Consider the following 14,159-nt stretch of genomic DNA (forward strand, 5'->3'; position numbering starts at 1 on the left):
TTAGAAGCCTACATTATTTTCAACTCACCTTATATAAATTTCTCTTCCTCATAACATGCTTTCCCTGCAGAAAAAGGGTAAAGAAAACAGAGCTGAAAGGAGAAGTGCCATTATCAAGAAACAGAAGCCTCGTTTGTATTAAAAGTTTCAATTCAAAAAGAAATAATCTTTTAAAAAGTTACTGTTTAGCAATCTGTAACCAGTTTCAATCACCATATCTTTCCCAAGAAATCAGTTTGAGTAGAGGTCTTGACTAGTACCTTTAAGTACATTCAGAATTGCTCTAGTGATTCTGAAGTAAGCGCCTCATGGAAAGAAACAAAATATAGAATTGGTTTTAAAGTCTAATCAAAACAACTCAGCCTAGTGCAGTAAGTTGCATGCACTTCTACGCACCAGTACAAGTCTTTGCATAGTGATTAGTTTCATTAGACTTACAGGCTACTGCAAGGGAGGTGTATTGGACCAGAGGACTCCTGTATTAGTTTACTGTGGGGAGGAAAAAAGCCCCGAAAAACAAAAACAAAAACAAAACACACACAAAAAAACCAAAAAAAAACAAAAAACAAACAAACAAACAAACAAACAACAAAAAAAAAACACACAAAAAAAAAACCCCAAACCTGAAAATCTTGCATTTCATCATGGATTTACATGCACACAGGGATTTACTTACTGGCTTAAGCTTTGTGCACTTGTGTCAGCATAAGCCCACAGCCAGGTTAACTAAGTGGAAGATCTGTTCACTACCACAGAAGTGTTTTAAAACAAAGACCTTATACTCCCCAACCTGGGATATTTGCAGGAAGTTCTGCTGGGGTCCTACTTGCTGGTTGTGTGAATTTTTCCTTACAGAGCAGGCTTGGCCTTCCACAGAAGGAAGGCTGCAGTCCTAACAAATATTCGGTGGCTTTTTGTCACTGTATGCATCATAATCCTCTCCCAGCTCTATCAACCTGCTGACACGTCGCCTCCCACCAAACCCCCTAAAGGACATCCCAGTTCCTGCAATCCAGCCCTTCAGCAAGAATGGTCTTTCCAGTACAATTATGCAACAGACATCTTTAAGATCAAGGCAATACAAGACACACATCAACTCAAAGCAGAAGGTCTCTCAGATACAGCCTTCCAAAAAACACCAAGGCATGTGAGCGTGCATTAATAACAGCAGTCATCCCCACTTTCTTCTCAGAGATTTTAGCAACAGAGGCAAGAAAAACAAAAAGGCAAATTCCAATGCAATCAAATTGCTTGTGAGCACATACTGTGTGTGCAGGATGGCAAGGCAGAAAGGAGAGCTCCTGCTTCCCTCCATCACCCTCTGTTCCACCTGACAGTGTCTTAGCCTGGAGCGTACCTAGGGGCTACAGCATAAACTGCCCACGAGGAAAACAGCAACCTGAAATGCTTCATTGCATCATTAGGTCACAATTTGTGCTAATCCCTCAAATTGTGTGGGCAAATGTAAGCACCTAGAAAATAGCCTGCCCTTGAGGAGGAGAAGTCATTGCTGGATATATACCACCTGTCATCCTTTTCCCTTCCTTAATCCCTACCCCATCCCTTAGCCCCGTTTTCTTTACACTAGGGAAAAAAATTACAGCCCTCCTTTCTTAATTCTAATGCAAGCCTCCTGATAGCAAGCAGCATTATTTTAATAAGCCGTGTCCATTTTTAATCACACAGTTGGAATATCAATAACAAAGAGGCAGAGAGAGGAAGAACGGGAGAAAAAGGGACTCTGGGCTGCACAAAAGCAATAGAAAGTGGAATGCAGTGCCATTGTAAAACGTAGGGATCTGCCCATGCCAAAACCTGCCTGTGGTGTCCACCAGGAGGTTCCAGCTTGGGGTCAACAAATAAAATCAAGAAGAGAGGGATGGGCAGGTGAAGTTGCAGCGACAGGGTGGAGCTCCCCAGCAGCTCACTGTCTTCCCTAAACCCTCACCCTTTCATTGCCTGCTAGGGCACTGGGCTGTGCTTTCAGCTCAAGTTGTGAGCACTACCAGAGGATTTGTGGTGGATGTAAGTGACCCCTTCTTCTTTTACCCTTTCTGATTTTGTCTTGGTGAACAATGCTTCACCATCTGGGAGGGGTGGTTTTGTGCTGCAGGGGCCCCTGCCTTTCACAGGCAAGGCATAGTAGAGAGCCTGACTTTCTGTGAGCTGGAAGCCTCCCACAGCATGTGCTGAAGAGAAGGAAGGGTGTTTACCCCTTTACCCTGGCCAAAATCTGCTTTGATTAATAATATCCAGCAGAATAAGCACTCCTCCACAACTGCAGAAAGGCCTCTCCTCCCTGCCTTTAGCAGTAGATGTCACCCACCACCACCTGGCCCAGGGAATAAAGGTGACCAGCATCACCTCCCCAGCTCCTTGGGTGCACCCCAGCATCAAAGAAAACATCCTGAATTGCCCAACAGCTTTGTGGCTAATCTTGAAATTATCAGTGCACCTAAAAGTTATCAGGAAGCAAGGGAAGGATCCCAAGAGTGAAAAGCAATTGGGTGGCAACTGAGCAGTACTGCTGAAATAAATTACCATTACCCTCAGTCTCCCCTTTCCTTAGGCTCTGGATCAGAGGCTTTTGCCTATATCTAAATTTTTTGATTTACCCTGTGAAATCAATGAGGCAACTCATACAAGTCAAGGCTAAGCACTCACAGGTCCACAAAAGTCAGCTGTGCAGCATCACTAGAGAAACTCAAGACAAGCACTATCTTTGCAGAAGTGTGTGTGCTCTAAGTTCACACCCTCCACATGAACAAGAGGTACACCTTGCATTAATTGACCATCAAATTACCTTAACAGATGCAGAGAGACTTATATGTTCTGTACAAAATTCTACAATTTTGTTCTCACCATGAGATGCACACTAGAGATATTTTAAAAATACTATTAAATAGAAACTTAAAAATGTTTAATGTATGGACAACTGTTTATCAAATTGCACAGTCTCTGATTTTAAAATCAATTTTCTGCTGTAACATAATATTTTACAAGAGCCCAAGCCTCATAAAGCTTCTCACAAAAGCTATCTTGGTCAACTGGACACTGCCCAAAGTCAAAGCTTCATCTCAGTGAAGAGAGAGTTATCCTGTGACAGAGCTGTGTCAAATATCAAAAAGCCTCTCTCTCAAAAGAGTTAAGATTCTGATTTTGAAAAATTATTTTGACACACAAGATTTTAGTCACCACCACATTTTAACCATCTTTGACACTGTTAGATGGTGAAAAATCCAGTTTTTTTCAAATCTGTTCTGAAATTTCCCATATTTTGTGTGCTCTGCACAAAAACAAGTTACTGGGCTCGGAAACAGTCTAGACTATTTACGTTCCTAAGGTTTCCTGCTACAAGTTACAGGAAAAATACATCAGCCAATCACATGTAAAGACTGCCTGAGAAGCAAGAAGTTCATCAGCAGTTGTAAAAGAGAAAAAAGAAGAAAAAGAAGTTGTTCAAACTCACACCATTGCCAAGTTCTGCTTACATTTCTTTATGGTAACAGGAATTACCCAAATCCATCGATGCAGCTCAGCAGTATCTGCAGAGATACCAGTGTCAGTAAAGATGCACTTTTGGACCTGCTTCCATTTTTCCACACACTCTTGGAGGAAAAGTAGCACAGCCCACACTCAGAGCTCAACTGATAAGCATCATTTCTCCTTGGCTATTAGTAAGAACATCGAACTGGGAAGTCTAAATGTGAATATCCATAAATGTAAGCTCTTTTTTGGTTTTGCCCTGTAGGTGCCTGGCATCATAAAGTTATGGTTGGTAGCCAGGCCTCCTGGACATCACTGCAAGATGGGTAAGGAGCAATTAAGAAAGGCCAGAAACCCACTGAAATCAAGTTTTGCTATTGAATCAAAACAACAGAAGAAAAACTAACAAATCTCCATTTCAGTGGATTTGAGATTCCACAGGAAATATTTTCTTGAGACTTGCTGTATTATTTCTCTTTCACTTAAGTTTACCAAATTCCAGAGACTGTATGGCCAAGAAAAATCCCGAATACAATGAAAATCAACAAGAAAAAGTTTCCTTGCTTAAATGAGGCTTGAAAGGCAGGAGAGAGCAAGTAAACTTTCTGTTTCTTGCTACTTCAGATCAGAAAAAGCATACATTTGCTTTCTGCAAGCAGTCACACCTCTTTGGGAAACCCCAGATCTCTACACCTCTGCTCTATTTCCTAAAGCATCACCCACTTCAGTGGCTGTAAGAAAAACAAGGGGGGGAAAAAAACTTATTTCTTTGCAGACTTCTCACCCCACAGCCCCAGCTGCTCCCCTGGCACAAGCTCTGCTAGTTCGTCCTCAGTCCTTCCCTATGGCTGGTACCTCACCCACCCAGAAAGGTCTTCCCCCATACTCAGCTTCTTACAGCCAAGGGGCCTCAGTAGTCTGGGTGCTCCTAAAGGACCATAGCTGGTCCTGCAGCTCCAGCTCATTTCCCCAGCTGGGAGACCTCAATCACAGTACTTTTTACTGGAATTACCTGGTAACTAAGTGAATGAGTGAGAAAGCCCGAGTGGAATCTCAGCTCTTTTGCCACATCCTTCCTACCTCCTGGCCACTACTGAGGATGTTTTTTTCTCATTAGGACAAGCATGTCCTGCCATCCATCCTCTAACCTGCCCTGCCCAGATCTGACTGAAAGGGAGATGTGGGCAATACCCAGCCTGAAATCCCATTGCTGCTCATTTACAAGCTGCTCGGCCACAACCTTTCCCTAAAGACCACCGTGTTTATGGTGGCAGCCCAACCACCCAGTGTCCCTCTCTAACAGCCACCACACATCCCACTCATTGTCCCGTTGCCATTATCCCAGTTCTCCTTCTGTAGAACAGCCACAACAGCACTTTTCATCCCTGAAATGCACCACACAAATGGGGAGCACAAGTCAAACAAAAGCTACAGCCGCTCTGTTTACTAGGGAGAAAGATCAATGGGCTTCAATGAAAGGACAGGAAGCTGATGTTCTCACTGTAACTTGTTGGTAAAACAGTGAATAGTGCTATCGAGACTGACAAAGGCTCTTTTCTTCCTCCTCTTACTTTTTTTTTTTTTAAATGAAGAATCCAATGGAGAGTGTTATCGTGTAGTTATCAACAGGCCATGAAATGGGGAACATCAGCAAGTGTACTCAACTCCTTTGTTTGCACTTTGAGAGCATTAAACAGAAGCCTCAAAGTGTACACAGGCAAAAAAAAAAATCAACCCATGATAGAAAAAAATACAAGAAAAATCACACAAGCAGAAAAGACAAACTGCTAGGATTTTAAGAAACCCAAAAAAACCCACAAAACAAACCACAAACGGGAACACAGATCTGAGAGGTTTGCAACCACAGTTGTTCAGTATATTTCCCATGCTCAGGGTGTATAGAGCATGCCAATGGATTAGCAAGGAAGAGCATGGCTGACCTAAGGAAACAGCCAACCTTTCCTTATATCCCTACAAGGCCACTGCTGTGACAAGCCAGCCCTTAGGGCCTATAGAAGCTCTACACCCCGTGTTCACATGATTAGGCCCTTCTTTCAGGTACATCTTGATCACTCCTGGATGCTCCAAGTTTAGTCACCATCCACATCTGGATCCAAGCCTGCTCATAAGTAAGGAGTGTGTTGTCCTTCTATGGGTAAGGGCCCTCCTCTCTTACCAAGGTCACTCCAGCACAGCGTAACAACATTCTGCAGCTACTCATGGAAGTATTCTTAAACCTCTGCATGTTTTAAAAGTGAGTTAATATGACTGACATCAAAAAGCACGCTGCTGGAAGAAGGGCAAATGTGTGTGCAAATATCATATTTTTCAGCAGCTTTGAACTATGGGAATCTGTCATGCAGCCTAGATGTATGCTTTCTGCTTGTGCATTAGAAACAGTACACCTGAATATTTAGGTATATCCCACACTTTGTGCCCATGATATGCATCACACGTGTGCATAAATCTGCAGTGCTGGTGAACAGTTAAAATGCTATCATACAATTACTGACAAATGTTTTGCAAATACTTTTTGGTTTCCCAGGACTCCCTCACAATATCCTAAATATAAAATTTCAGACTCCACATTCAAAGTGAAGCTTTGCACAGGGGAAACTGTGATTCTCCTTTAAGGCTCAAAGGAAAATTCAGGATTATATGAAAGACATGAGGTTAGTTATTAGCAATGTTGTTCTTCAAAGGACTGTAGAAACTGAGAGGACTGATGTCATGGGAAAGCCAAGTAATTGGTAAAAATGTTTTTAAAGGTTAACCTTTTCTTTTACTCTTTCTGAAGAACTGTAAAGAGACTTGATAAGATTTTCTTCCCACTTGTTCTGTGCCAGAAGTAAGATCCCTTGGACCTACTGCTTGCAGTGAACCTGTTTTCTCACTTAAAGTTTCTCATTCCCATTTTATACATTGATACAAAGCTGTTTATCCAGCACCCTAAACACAGCAGCACATCAGCAAGAGCTGTGCTCCTCGCTGAGCACTCATTGACTATTGCAAAGCCATGGAGAGCCTTCCACTTCACACTAACCCCCAAGGGGTTCTTAATAGCCAGGGCTACTGACTTACATGGGGTATGGTCACTCTTGCTCATGCCATGGGAGCACTACGTGCTGTCCTGAAGTTGGATTGAACCAGAAGCACATGGATCATGCTCTGCATGGCCGTAACATGAAAAGCAGATGGGACAAGTGCTGGTCTGGCAAGCACCCTCCACCAGGCTACCCTCTGATGTTGCTTGCAGCCCACTTGTCTTGCACAAGACATACATAGAGGGAGGAACACAATGCCAGGTGCCCACATTCATCTTTGCCCACCTCTGCTTCGTGCATCAGACCAAAATGGAGCCAAAAGGAAAGGGAAGCAATGCTGCTCCCTCAGAATTCATGGCATGTGTCCATGTGAACCGGCAGCCAAAACTTGGTCCTTTTTCTTTTCCTTCTTCTAATGAAAACCGACAGGCCAGTGGCTCCATTATAGTGACTTGCATCAGGAATTGATAGTGTGTAGCAGAGACTCACTAAATAAAATACACGCAAATCGTTTTATTTTACTTAATAAAAGCATTGCTTCTGCTAGCCTTAAATTTCAATTTCTCTACATTCTTTAATGTCATCCCATTTACACATCAGTTTTTTCACTAAATAATCACACAAATCAAAATATTATCTTCCAGGTATAGTTAAGACGCACTTTGTGTCTTTACAGAGATAGCATCAGAAACAGCTATCCCTTAACATCTCTGAATGTGAATGCTCCTTCCAGAATAGGAGTTTACTTGACAAGGTTTTCAGCAACAGTTATTACACTTTAAGTGTATATCCTGCCTTAATCCAACAGAACTTTCAGCTTTCTATTGGAGGCATGACAGTTGAATTGATCTTTTATGCAGGGGGACAAATTTATTTTCCAGCTCCAATTTGGAAAAGAATGCCTATTCAAGACAGCACTTAAGCCTCACAGAAGTCAATAGGACCTAAACACATGTTTACAATTAACCATGTGCTTAAGTGGTGGCCTGAACTGGGTGAACAAATGTGAAACCAGTAGGTCTGCTTCCATAAGAAAGAATTACCAGTCTGGAAGAGAATTACAGAATTTGGCTATAAGAGGCTGGAGGATTAGTAACAAATGTGTCATTCCTGTAAGTAATTTACTTAAACCGAAGCCATGGCAGAACTGTTCAAAGTATGCACTCAGATTAATTTGAGGGACAGACTTAGAACATAATTATCAACCAAGGACAACTGTAAATTTGTAATAATATATGGGAATCACCAGCTGATTTTCAAATGAAATCACAGAACTGAACATCCTGCTCAGATTTAGTGAGTTCCAGTCCATTCCAGAGCTAGGTTGTGACTTCACACAGAAAACTGAGTAAATAGCAGTGCAAGCCAAAGTAGTAATTATGGCTCCAAAAAATGAAACCAAAGAGCATGTGTAAGAGTCTCCAAACCCTTCCAAAATTATTTTTTGCAGTAGCAGTTTATGAGAAAAACATGAGAAGCCATCAAAAGATCTTAAGGGGTTTAAGCTCCCAGGCCTCACTGACTGATAAGGGTCTTGTAGACTGTCAGATATTTCTCTGGGTACTCTTAAGATATTAACAGTGAGGATAAATCCCTTTATTTGCCATATTTAAAGAAACACGTTATGATTTCCAGGCAAGCTTATCATGTACATGACTTACTCTCTTTCTTCCCAGGCTTTCTCAGTATTTCTGACACATGAATAGCTGGTACATCCACATCAAATGAAGCTGGCACACTCCTGTGTTACATAGGAGAGGAAAGGGAATCATCTCCAGATGTCACTCCAGTTCTGTAAAATCAATCATAAGTCTTAACAATTAAGAACACTTAGACCAAATAACCCTTATTGACAGGGGTTTTGTTTGCTCATTTTTAAATCAGTGCTCCGAATGCACTTGTAATGCATTACTCTCATAGTTGGCTATGGAATATGACCCTCCAAACTAGACTGATACCACTTTTGCAGTACCAGCAGCTAAAATCAACAACAAGAACTTGAAGAGGACACAGTTGACCATAGTCCTCCATGGCAATGCAGGGCTTCGGCAGCTCCAGCTCAGCTCACTCCAGGGCAGCTGCATCCCACTACCCCCATGCCAGAAGTCTCCAAGTCCCCACAGGACCCCAGGGCAGCAGTGAGAGCTGTTGCATCAGGATATTTCCCTTCTCTTCATCGTCAAGAGCTGCAGGGGAACAGGCCAGGCATCTGTGCCAGCTTTCCCCTTTGCAACAGATAACAGTGGTCTGCTTGTGCTCAGAGAGCTGTGTGTGACTGCTCTAAGGCTTTGCAGGTAATAACCCAGCTCTGGAAGTTACCAATTAATTCACTGCAGCTGCTCTGCTGTCGGGAAAGGCGCGGGAGACGAGCTCATGATTTCATGATCGGCAAGCCTCGATTTTATTGTCTTTTCATCTCTTATTTATACAACACTTAAACAGCTCATACATATTGCAAAACCTGAGCTCACGATTGGTCATCTTCTCTCGTGGGAACAACACACCCCGCGGTGATGGTTTCTTCATTCCAATCTGCTCTGGCTTGTGTCCTGTTGGACACCTTGATGATAAGAAACCCCTTTTCCCACGACAGGCTAACTCCTACATCCTGCAAGGCTCTATCTTATCATGTCCTCTGCTGCGCAGCCATTCCTCAGATAAGCTCTCTACACTTCCCCCGTTTTCTTTATGTGCTATCATGCTCAGAGTTGTTGTTTTTAGCAGTACCCTCTTGATACAAGTTAGAGCGCAGCTGAACAGGACTAATCCTACCAAAACCATAATCAATAAGAGAAACAATGTTTTTACCATGCTTCTTACCCAACCACCCAATCCCAGTTCACTGACCAGCCCATCTAGGCCAAAGAAACCTGTATCTTCCTTAATTTTTTGAGAGTGATTTATAAGCTGTTGAATCTCTGCATGAATAGAGCGAGAATGATCATTTAGATCCATGCAGCATAATCCCTCAAATTCTTCACACCCGTGTCCATGAGCTAACAACAGAAAATCAATAGCAGCTCTATTTTGTAATACAGCATGCTGGACTGTGCTTAAATCATCTGCAAGTGCGGACAGTACTCTACTTGTTCCATTTGCTTGCTTCACTACCCAGCAGCTTAATCTCTCTATATTGCGATGAGCTCGAGCTGCTGCCCCTCCAGGCAAAAATAGTGATGAAAAAATTACCTCCCACTTGTTCCACAAGGTCAATTCATCATCACAATTTGATTGGAGGGTCTGGGATAGGTCTCTGCGCCATCTGGTGGGGTGGGTTTTATTTGGGTGGTGCTGTGGAAGGGCTAAACTAAGCTGTCCGATTGTACACGGACCGCCAACGGGCAAGGTAGGGATGCCGGACCAAGCACGATTTCCGCAAATTAGAAAATATCCAGGGGGCAGCCTTCTGGGTATGACTGTGCCTGGTGCAGGTTTTTCCTGTGTCCTACCAGTGTGGTTGCACCACGATTTTTCCCATTCTAAACTGTTCCCTATGGGAGACAACCAAGTAGGAGTAGATACATTTTTCCAGCAGTTGGTATGCGTGCCTTCAGAGCAGTGTGAATTTCTGCTATCTATATAAAAGCAACTAGTGGCGTTTAAAGAATCAATCAATTCAATCTCTTGCGGCTCAGGCCCGAATGGGAGGCGGTCATCCCATACATCATACTGCTCGAAACTTTCAATGATGTTATTGCCAGTAATTCGGCCTGATCGGAACCCTGTATCATTGGCGGCTGACCTGAAATGGAGCCAAGTTGTATTTGTTAGGGGGACTCCTATTAGGCACGTAAGAAAAGGAGTACTTGGGGTAGCTAAGCTGGCACAGAACGTAGTTGTATTTAATTCGTGTGCCAAAGATACCCAAACATTTTGCCTTGGATCGAATAGCTTAGGAGGGTATCTATGCTTGAGGGCCAAAGTGCCTGGGACGCTTAGAAGACCCAATACGGCGAGTATACCGGCGGCACACATTGTCCCAGTCACGGGGTTTAACCTGCCACAGCTCTGGGACATCAAGGCCTGTCTTGCAACGGGCTTCTAGGATAGCAGAACGTTTGTTAGCTAATATGCTTTAATTCCCACCGCAATTCTCGTAGGTGGAGGTCTTTGATATTTTCTAGTAACGCTAAACTCTGATCTAGAGGTACTCCCGTTAGTTTACCAAGATTTTCCTGAGCTGATGCTCGATTCCACTGAAACTCACAATTGAGACACCTTAACCCTGTGGACACTTGTCGCTGAAAGATCCACCACTGTAAATTACAACCTCTGCAATGAATTCTAACCCGAGCTTAAATGGCAACAATTATAACAAACAATGCATGAGCGTTGGCAATGTGGCAAAAAGTCCGCGTATAATCGGGGAATGAGGGTCTCTTCAATTTCCCGTTCAGAGTCTATTAGAAATTTAGTATGGAATTCCTCTTCGGTGTTATGTAGCACTTGTGAGACCACCTGTTGGAGTCGTCTCTTCTTCCTCTGTCGCGGACTGTCCCTGCGTATAAGCTGGCTTAGTCCATTTGGCAGGGATCCACTGCGGTCCTGTCGGGGTAGAAACACAAACATAACCTCTGCCCCAGTACAAAACTTTGGCTGGGTCCTGCCATAATCCTGACTGGGGGTCTTTAAATCTGACCCACACTTCTGGTTGCGGATTAGAAGGTGGGGTAAAATGGATTATGGCAGGAGGAGACTGTCTATCTCCAAAAATGCAAAGATGATTTAAAACAAATAAGCATTTCAGTAGTTTGTCTTGGGTATTAGGAATGTCAGGATATTTTTCTAGATACTGTTTTAATGTACCGTGTGCTCTTTCCACAATTGCTTGACCCGTGGGGGAGTGAGGAATTCCCCTTTTGTGGACAATATTCCATTGGGTCATATATTTGGCTATTCGCATACTGCAATAGGCGGGCCCATTGTCTGTTTTAACTGTTATAGGGACTCCCATAATAGCAATACAGCTATTCATATGGCGTTCAACATGTTTGGCTGTTTCTCCTGCTTGAGCAGTTGCCCACATAAAATGACTATAGGTGTCTATAGTAACATGAACATATTTTAGCCGTCCAAAGCTGGCGACATGAGTGACATCCATTTGCCAAATTTCGTTAGCCTTTAGGCCCCTGGGGTTAACACCTGCTCCTAAACCTAGCCCCTTATTGTGGAAACTGCACACGGGACACGCTTTAACTATGGCTTTTGCCTCTTCAATTGGGATACCAAATTCCCTTGACAAGCCTTTGGAATTCTGATGAAAAATAGCATGGCTTTCTCGCGCCATTGTTTGTTTCGGGAGAATATTTTGGGCAAGCGAGACAAGTTTATCTGCTCTTTCATTTCCTTCACCCAGGCCTTCATTCCACATGTGGCTGCGAATATGGAGAATGGAATAGGGGTGTGACCGTTCTCTTAGGGCGCGTTTTAGTTGCAGAAAGAGTTCATAAAGCCTTTTGTTTTGTACTTCCTTAATGACTGCATCCTCAATTCTTGAGGCGACGCCCACTACATACAGCGAGTCCGAAACTACGTTTAAGGGTCCAGTGAGGTGGGTTACTGCCCAAACGACTGCAAGTAATTCTAAGGTTTGCAGGGTATCATCTGACGAGGCGTTTATTAAATGCTGATGCCATTGCTGGTCTTGTTTCCAGACGACGGCTGCTTTCCTTGTCTTTCTTCCGGCGTCTGTGAATGCAGTAATGGCATTGTGGATAGGCTTATCTTCTCGCAAGGGTTTTGAAATCCAGTTCCATGCTCCTATCCACTGTAATGCCTTGGGAAACAGGGGACCGGTCTGAATTTTAGCTCCTGAGGACAACAGCGCTTCCGTGAGTGATGAAGAATTTAGCAAGTACCAGTCCAAGGCAGGTTTTTCCATCGGGAGATTGATGCACTCAGGTTCTTGTCCTCCAATTTCCAGAATGCGCAAACGTCCTTTCTTAATTAAATTAGCCAAATTTTCAAGTTTTGTGGTAATAGTTTTTCGCTGCTGCAACTGTGGTGATATCCATTCTAAAACCGTCAGCTCCCCCGTTTTCTTTAGCTGCGTAATTGCGCCGAGGAGGTGAGTTTCAGAATTCCAAATAGTAAGAGAGAGGGGGATGTCTGGATTAAGACGCGAAACAAAACCGTCTGTGATACAGGTGGTGATTTGTTGTAGAGCTTCTTGCTGCTGCGGCGTTAGGTGTACTGGTGCGCATGGATCTGATCCTTTTAGTAAGGGACGGAGCTGGTCTAAAAGAACATTAGGGATTCCTACTATTGGCTTTAACCACTGCAGATCACCTAACAGTTTTTGAGCATCATTTAAAGTGGTGATTGAGGCTTGGATATGCAGTTTTTGAGGCTTCACTCTTTGATTGGTGATGACCCATCCTAAATACTTCCACGGGGAGGATATTTGAATTTTGTTAGCAGCTATTACTAAAGACCATTCTTGAAGAGAGGAGGTAATAAGCTGAATTTCTGTTTGGTCAAAAGGCTTCTTCTGCGCAAACAAAATATCATCCATATAATGATAAATGATGGTCTGAGGTAACTTTTGTCGCAGTGGCTGTAATGCTGCATCGACATACAATTGACATATGGTGGGAGAGTTGCGCATTCCTTGCGGCAATACAGTCCACTCAAAACGTTTGTCTGGTTCACCACGATTGAGAGCAGGCAATGAAAAGGCAAATCGCTTTGTATCATCTGGATGTAGTGGAATTGTGAAAAAGCAATCTTTTAAGTCAATAATGAGAAGAGGCCAATCTTGTGGCAACATTGCTGGATTAGGGAGTCCTGGCTGCAGCGCTCCCATAGGCTCCATACGAGCATTGACAGTTCGAAGGTCTTGTAGCAGACGAAACGTGCCATTTTTCTTTTGGATGACAAAAATTGGGGTGTTCCATGGGCTTGTCGAAGGCTTGAGATGTCCTTGTTGAAGCTGCTCATTGACTAGAGCGTGTGCTTGAAGCAGATTTTCCCGTTTTAAAGGCCATTGCTTAACCACTACAGGGTTATTGTCAGTCCATCTTAGTGGCAGCGGGAAATTCCAAGCAACGGCCCTTAGCAGAAATGGCGATCATCGGTAAGCACAAAACTCATTTGGGCCAATACATCTCTTCCAATGAGGCAGTCAACTGTGGGGGGTAGAGGGGCGATAGAAAAGGTTGCGGTAGTTTTCTTGCCCTCAATTTCTACAGTTATCAGTGGAGATTTGTGTGCTAGTTTCATTCCTCCGACACCAGTGATGGCTGTCATTGCTGGCAGAAGAGGCCAATGTGAGGGCCATGTGTTCACATCGACAATGCTGGAGTCTGCCCCTGTGTCTAGGAGGCTCTGTAACGTGATTGTTTCTCCTTTATAGGTTAGGGCACACGGCTTCCGTGGACGGCTATTAAGATCGATGGTGAGCAAGGTTAGTTCCCCAGTTGAGCCGTAGCCTGTATGAGCATTTGGTTGAGCCTGCAAGGGTTGCATGCCTTGTGTGGCTTGAGGCAAAGGTACAAATTGAGCTAGTCTTTGGCCTTTAGGAATCCTTACAGGTGGATGAACAGTATAAGCCAGTATGAAGATATCACCTTGTGAGTCAGCGTCCACCACGCCTGGTTGAACGAATAGTCCTAGGGCAGTGGCAGATGA

General features: G+C 43.5%; 1 long non-coding RNA gene across 2 annotated transcripts in view; it reads right to left on the reverse strand.

Moving 5' to 3' along the window:
* LOC138106800 (uncharacterized) overlaps positions 1-14,159 on the reverse strand; it is a 104,481-nt gene that overhangs the window by 87,230 nt on the left and 3,092 nt on the right. Inside the window, exons 2-3 of one of the 2 annotated variants that reach the window (XR_011149117.1) lie at positions 8,192-8,322; positions 5,125-7,018 (exon numbers count right to left, since the gene is read on the reverse strand). This is a non-coding gene — a long non-coding RNA (uncharacterized lncRNA). Of the gene's footprint in view, positions 1-5,124; positions 7,019-8,191; positions 8,323-14,159 lie in introns of those variants that run through there. The other variant, XR_011149118.1, reaches the window with a different exon arrangement.

Source organism: Aphelocoma coerulescens, chromosome 2 (assembly GCF_041296385.1).
Source record: "Aphelocoma coerulescens isolate FSJ_1873_10779 chromosome 2, UR_Acoe_1.0, whole genome shotgun sequence".
Taxonomy (NCBI): Eukaryota; Metazoa; Chordata; class Aves; order Passeriformes; family Corvidae; genus Aphelocoma; species Aphelocoma coerulescens.